This window comes from Aedes aegypti, chromosome 3 (assembly GCF_002204515.2).
Source record: "Aedes aegypti strain LVP_AGWG chromosome 3, AaegL5.0 Primary Assembly, whole genome shotgun sequence".
Taxonomy (NCBI): Eukaryota; Metazoa; Arthropoda; class Insecta; order Diptera; family Culicidae; genus Aedes; species Aedes aegypti.
In genome coordinates, this window is record NC_035109.1 from 103,214,794 (window position 1) to 103,222,493 (window position 7,700).

Here is a 7,700-nt window from a genome sequence, read left to right on the forward strand (position 1 = left end):
AATCTATGGACAAATGATGCGTAGGGACCTGGTACTCACGGCATTTCTGGTGGATTTGCCGCACGGAAAAGAAACGAACTCGTTTGCTATAGGCGATAGACGACGGAAGAGAATCTGGGATAGCACTTTGTAGGCGCCGTTTAGGATAGTGATTGCACTATAATTTTCGCACTCCAGTTTGTCGCCCTTTTTGTAGACAGGACATATAATCCCTTGCTTTCACTCTCCTGCGGTAGCTGTGCCGCTTCTCAGATTCTGACTATCAGCCGATACACACAAACGGCCAACCTGTGCGGGCCCATCTTGATGAGTTCGGCTCCGATACCATCCTTGCCAGCGGCCTTGTTGTTCTTGAGCTGTTGAATGACATCCTTAACTTCCCTCATCGTGGGAGCTGGTTGGTTTCCACTGTCCGCTGTACTGACGTAGCCGTTACCTTCGTTGTCCTGACCTTCTGGGCCTGTGTTTTTGCACCATTCAGGTGTTCATCGTAGTACTGCTTCCACCTTTCGATCACCTCGCGTCCGCCCGTCAAGATGCTCTCATACTTATCCCGGCACATTTCAGCTCGCGGCACGAAGCCTTTGCGGGATGTGTTGAGCTTCTGATAGAACTTCCGCGTTTCTTGAGAACGGTACAGCAAGTCCATCTCTTGGCATTCCACCTCTTCCAGGTGGCGCTTTTTGTCCCGGAATAGGCGGGTTTGTACGTTTTGCCGCGTATCATGCTGCCCGCGCTGCATTCTTCTCCTCTAAAACCTCCTGGCACTCCTCGTCGAACCACTCATATCTTGAGCTACGTTCCACATATCCGACAATGCTTTCGACAGCGTCGTTAATGGCTGCTTTGACTGTCCTCCAGCAGTCCTCTAGAGGGGCACTATCAAGCTCGCCCTCATCCGGCAACGCTGCCTCAAGATGCTGCGCGTACGCATTGGCGACATCCGGTTGTTTCAGTCGCGCTAGATAGTACCGAGGCGAGCGTCGGTACCGTCCATCGTTGATCCTGTGGTCGATTTGCGTTTCTATCTGCTGAGGTGATCTCCAGGTGTACCGATACGGGAGGCTGTGCTGGAAGTAGGTGCTACGAATGTCCATATTCTTGGAGGCCACAAAATCTATCAGTCGTAGGCCGTTCTCGTTTGTCAGATAGTGGGCGCTGAACTTTCCAATCGTCGGTCTGAACTCCTCCTAATGGCCAACCTGAGCGTTCAAATCTCCTATGATGATCTTGACGTCGTGGCTTGGGCAACGGTCGTACTTGCGTTCGAGCTGCGCGTAAAATGCGTCCTTTTCGTCATCAGTGCTTCCGGAGTGTGGGATATGCACGTTGATGATGCTGAAGTTTGTATATAACCCATCACTATAAAAGCTGTTCCAAGCTCACGTGTGTCACCGCTGCTCTGGTAGATGGTATGATTACCTTTAAATGTTCGCACCATCGAACCTGTCCAGCACACCTCCTGCAGCGCTACGATGCTGAAACCGCGGGTCTTTAGTACATCGGAGAGTATGTGAGTACTTCCGATGAAGTTGAGAGATTTGCTGTCCACGTACCGAGTTTCCAATCGCTAGTCCGTTTCCGTCGCTATGGTCTTTGCCAATTGTTCCGGTCCGTAATCTCTTGTTGACGTTCCTGTGCTGATGTGTTTTTACGGTTGGCTTGCAGGGCCTGACACCAACCCCCTAGATTTCCGAAGGATCATTTACCCTAAATGTTCGGAGGACCATAGTGCGCAGTTTATAGTGCGCAGTGATCAGCCGCTCCTAATATGGAGTACAGACGCTCCAGGTTTGCAGAAGCAAAAGCAAACCCCCCCCCCCCTTCCCTGTCAGCATATGATCAAAGTTCCCACCAGGATTGGTTACCCGATCTTTCCCAAGGTTACTCGTACTCCGGCCAGTACCACGAGGAGGTAGGGAAAGGAGTTGCTGGGCAAGAGGCTAAGGACCACACAAAGGAGTTTATTTTATTCCTGCAGGTATGCGAGGTACCAATGGTACGCCATGGCTAACCATTTACCGTGCCAATGTGTTTTGAAATGTCTCTTGCCTTTGAATCTTCAGAGGTAAATTGTTGAAAAATCCCAGGAAAACTTTTGCTTCCGAAATTAGCATAGCAGTAAAAGAAACTGTAGATACACATGTAGCAAAATAACTGGAAAGAGGGAAAGGATTTATTAAGTTATTTATAAAGAAATTTGTAATGATCTTTCTTAAAACACTTCTTTAGAAATAATTTTACCAACTATTTGTATTCTCCTAACTATATGTATCCTTAAAAAATATCGGTTATATATTCGCGCATAACTTCTACAGTACTACAAAATAGTAGATAAAAGAACTTTCAAAAAAGTTTGTTTGGAGTTTCTTAAGGTAGAAAAAATGGTTTCTACATCACCATAGTGTATCATGAAACTTCCGAAGTTGATACAGAATATTATCTAAGATTCTAGTTACAAATACTTTCAGTAAAAGTTCCATTCGTTTTAACATCAATCATTTTATTTATTTATTTTATTATTATAAAAGACGAGGAAAAAAGAACAATAATTTTTGTAGTACATCCTACAAGAACCGTCCAAGCTTATCTGTGATACATTGTCAACAAGTTTTAGAAACCCTACGATTTAATTCTTGACATTTCGCCAGGCATTTGTAATTTTTTTTTCGAATTATTTTTAAGCTGCAATTATCCGAAAAATTACCAACAAAGTTCCTTCAGATCTTGTTTTTGTATGTGTTTCTCTGGAAATCTGATATGGAGTAATTTGTAGAGAAAATTGTAAAGCAATCTCCAAAAAATGTTCAGATATTCCTGGAGTAGTTTTTAAACCAAAAATGGAGAGTGGATAAATTTTTAAATGTTATTAATGGGAGAATTCTGAGATTACCATTCGGAAAAAATGAGTTATTTCTAGAACATAAAAGACTACCTAATTGATGGAACTTCTAGAGATTTTTTCCATGAATTGCAAAATCTTCGTAAGTCTGATGAAAAATTTCCAAAGGAATTGTTAGTGCGATGTAAAGAAAAATATCTCTAGAAAATACATAGATCAATCTCTGTTATATTCTTAGACAAACAAATTACACGGAAAATCTTTGAGTATTTTCGCAAACAAAAATTTTTGAAAAAAAACAGTTTAACGTATTCTTCTATGAACTTTTTAGTACCGTCGGACGGGGCTACTTTTGATTCCAGGGGCTACTTTGGACACTCACCTTTTGTATTTATTAGCAGCGTAAATATTAATCTGAGCAATTTTGTGTCTTCAGCACTTCTACTAACTAATATATGCTCTACCACTAGGCATGATTTTTTCTTGGAACAACATCAACAATAACAGAATAAACAAGAAAACATTTCAAAAAAGCCCGAATAAATATTCATAAGATATAAAACATTGGCTATACAAACATTGTTTGAATTTTACCCATGTCGTGGAAACTTATTGGGAGCATCACAAAACTATCGAATCGTCATGTTTCATGAAAATCTTGTGATTTGGTTTGCTTAAAATTGTTGTTTTATTAATATAATTGATCAAAGGTCTTATTTTTGTGACTTTTATTTTATTATAATGTTTTGTTATTTTACAACATAAAAAATAAAATCAATGTTTGTAAAAGTGAATCGACATAAAACACACATATTTCAATACGTACCATTGTTTAATTCACAACACAATCTCTAAAAAACTAGTTTTCGTCATATTTTACATGAATTTGTAAGGACTGTTCATTTTATAAAGTGGACACTTTGTTTAAGCTATATCTTTTTTATTTATTGACAAAATCGTAATCGGTTTTCTGTGTATTGTTGACCTATTTACCTAAAATGCTATGAAAATATAAAATCTTTGAAAATGCTTTTGGTTGAAGAGCTAAATAGTTTTTCCAAAAACTCTTAAAAAAAGCTGTTCGTCAATGTTTAGCATTATTTTTCGCAAAACAAAAATCCTTATTTTTATGAACAAATTGTATGTTTGTATCCTTTACTATTCTACTAAAGGTAAAGCTTTAAAAATATCAATTATATTCCACCATTCTCTGACATTAGGTAACTTTAGTGATTTACCCATTTATGGCCAAATTTGCTGATACACCATCCTTTCACTCCCAGCAAAAGAGAAAAGTAAAAAGCGTGTTCAAAACTAGTTTGGATTACTAAAGAAACTATATTAGTATAAACGAAAGCTAAATCGTGAGATTAAACTACAGTCTTAAGTATAAATTTTACTTTTTATGGTAGTTTTACTAAAAAGTCTCATACTTTTAAAATCATGTACGCATATTTATCGATCTACAGCAAATTGTAAACAGTTTTCTCCGAATTTTTCAATTGGTAATCTCAGAATAACATATTATGAAAATAATATGTGGAAAATAAAATCGATTTTATTACAGCAGTGTTGCCAATATTGATGATTGTCAATGTACTTTGATAGGTCTTCTAAGAATAAAACAATTGTGTTTCTGTTGTGCTTTGAATGTGACGTGGGGACTTACTAAGTAATTCTATGAAGACGTAAGTTATTTTTCATATTAATACTATATTAGGACTTCCGTCAGGACGTACTTTTACACAAAAAATTATACTCATATCAATTCCCATCAAATTAAAAAAAAATTTCTTTAAAAATATACGGGAAAATTGATTTTATTATATCTGTAAAATTGTTGCTCCAAAAATAACTTGATTTTTTCCATCAGGCTTCTGATTGATGATGCTTTCGAAGAAAAGCCTTTTTTGAAAATAGAAAATAAAAATTATCGAATTTTCCAGCCAATTTCTTACAATCATTGATTTTGATAACCTCAAAAAATCGACCGATCTAATCGTTGTTCCATATTCGTGTGAAATTTAATTATTTTGGAGAATTTTTATTATCACAACATTGTACAATACTAGTCGAACGATGTGCAAAAAACCGATTGAAATTTCATTGATTAATAAGAAAGATACAGCATGCACAAGGTGTCCACTTTATAAAATGAACAGTCCTTAGTACAGAACAGTTGCATCCTTCAAATGCTTAAACTAAACTACTCTTAAGCCAGCTCTAAACTGCTAAGAATCTAAAAGCATATTACAAAAGCAAACTTACTTCTTTACGATCTTGCTAAACTTTACTTCATAGATTGCGTTTTTAATGAAAATTACTTACTGGTATTAAATTAGTTACCAGTATTATTGTGATCCTTCAACATATCGTTCATATAACAGTAATAATAGAATAAAAAGAGTTTTTGTTTAACTCATTTATCATTTCAGTACCTAGTAGTTACGTCATTCGTTTATGTCAACTTGAGAATCGAGCATTCGTAACTGATAGTTCCATTTAAGAGGAAGTTAAAAATTTAAGTTTCATACTGCAAACTGAGAATAGTTAATGGCATGTTTCGTTGAAATTTGTTATATAGGGTAGGTGTACCAGTTATGGCCATAGTGGTTCCCTATTTCGCCATACGTAATAACTTGAACTCTCAACATTTTTAAAAGTTTTTTTGTGTTTTAGCAGTATGATATAGGATATATCTTGATGTTAAAACATTCAAAAAGATTAAAAATGTGAAAGTTATCCAAATATTGCATATGGCCAAATAGGGAACCACTATGGCCATAACTGGTACACTTTCCCTATGTGTAATTGATTCTAGCTTTGCAATTTTCTACATGAAGTTTATCAATGAAAAACGTTCCATAACATCACAGTGGACGACAATCTATTGAATCAGTTTGAAAGTTATAAGGAAAAATCATTTCATTAGCAAATTGTGAAAATGTCCAAAGTAGCCCCTTTTTTGTTTTGAAGGACACACTTTTTTCGCTATTCAAGCATTTTTGTTATTTCTTGATGGATTTGTCTCATATTTTGCACATTTGTTACGTACATATGCAACTTAAATATAGGCAAAAATTATCAACATCTATCCATAATTCTAAGAGTTACAAATCCTCAAAGTTAGAGAATGTGGAAATAATGTTAAAAGAAGCCCCGTTTGACGGCAATGTTAGAATTCTTTAAACATTTCTTAATTCTTGAAGACACTTTTGGTGAAACTCCTGGAATTTTGTGTTCTATTTTTTAGAGAAATCTTCATTGATTCCTGAAAATCCTAAACAAATTATAAACGAACAACTGGAGGATACTTTTAACTAACAATTTATATGTAATAAGTACGTAGAGGAACTTCTAGGAGAAATGATTAAAATAATTTCTAATTCTGTGGTGGAATTTTTTAAGCAATTCGATAGAGATTCTTCGAGAAATTTTGTGGTGAGATTAGAATGTCTGGAAATGATTTTCCGTAGGAATCCCAAGACGAACTCAGTGAAATCTGGTAAAGGAGTTCTCGGAGAAAGCTTCGAAAAGTAAGAAAGAAATTCATCAAGAAATTCCCGTAGAAATTCTCAGAGGAACCTTTTCAAAGCACATTATTCCACCGCGAAACACGTTTTTGTCTCAAGCACCAAAAAACACTACTAAATTAATTAAGGGTTGTTGAATCCATTGCTGTTGCTGTGCCAATATCATGGCACGTCCAGTTGTAGAGATAATCGCTGTTGAATTTGACTATTTCAACCAACTTGCATGTAAGTTTGTCAGCTTGTACGGCAGTTTATTTGCTTAATTTGCAACATAATTCAAGCTTTATGTGTATAATAATACTTATCAACAAAGTTCGTAATACTTTCGATGCTCAAATGTTAATATTTGATGGTTTAGAAAGTATTGTATTTTGCCATATACGAGAAAAGAAGGATTTTGTATGGAGAAGGCAAGCATGTTGAAAAAATCGATTTAATCAAAATTTAATCGTGATATTTCAACCAAATTATATCTTAAATGAAAGTTTAAGTCATATTATGCATACTTAGTGGACTCAATCAGTAAATATTTTGATAAACAATACTCTACATTTTATATAAACATTTATGAAACCAGTGTTTTGTACAATTTTTACGACCCGTAGCTAAAAATTGTGTCGGGCTGGAACGCATCAGATTAACTAAATCTTGAAATTTAATGTGCCGCAAATCTGTTAAAACTAAGGAATTTGTGAAAACCGGGATTATTGCGAACGGCATTACTTCTGTTATACATGTATTTGCTAGGCCCCCTCCAGAAAAAACTAATCCTAGCTACACTAATGGTTGCCGAGTCTGTTGCCGTAAAATCATTCCGCTAGCTCTACTTTTGCCTTACTGGGTTGGAGAAGAGTGTTCGATAGGTCATCCAATCAGGGCTGCGCTATCTACAGCCATTACAACCATCAACCTTTATCAACGCTTTGGACCTACGGCTCTGGTTGTCAAAAGTTCCGAATTCTTTCCGATATGCTACTATGGTGAGCCGTAATGCACTAGCGGTGTTTTGCTTTCATACTTCAATTAAAAAATAATGGAAACACAAGAAAAAGGCTCCTATTTAAATGACCATTTTACAAAACATTTGTAGCACAAATTTTTTCAAAGAAGTAACCCTCAAAAGCATTTATGTTTCCTCACACAACAATTTGCTTTATAGTTATTTGAAATTGGTTGGTTTAAAAATGTGAACGGGACTTATTTGCCGGTCACATTGACAGCTGTTAATGAACTCCGCGATTACCCACTCTATTTAATGGAATGCTTTTTAGCTTTACTATTTGTTTTATTTCATCCAAGTGAAATACATAATGCGATCCTGTAAC

The 7,700-nt window shown here is 36.0% G+C and overlaps 1 protein-coding gene across 2 annotated transcripts in view; it reads right to left on the reverse strand.

Moving 5' to 3' along the window:
• Nucleotides 1-7,700, reverse strand: part of LOC5579277 (forkhead box protein I1) — a 93,876-nt gene that overhangs the window by 9,733 nt on the left and 76,443 nt on the right. The gene's annotated exons all lie outside the window — the stretch shown is intronic.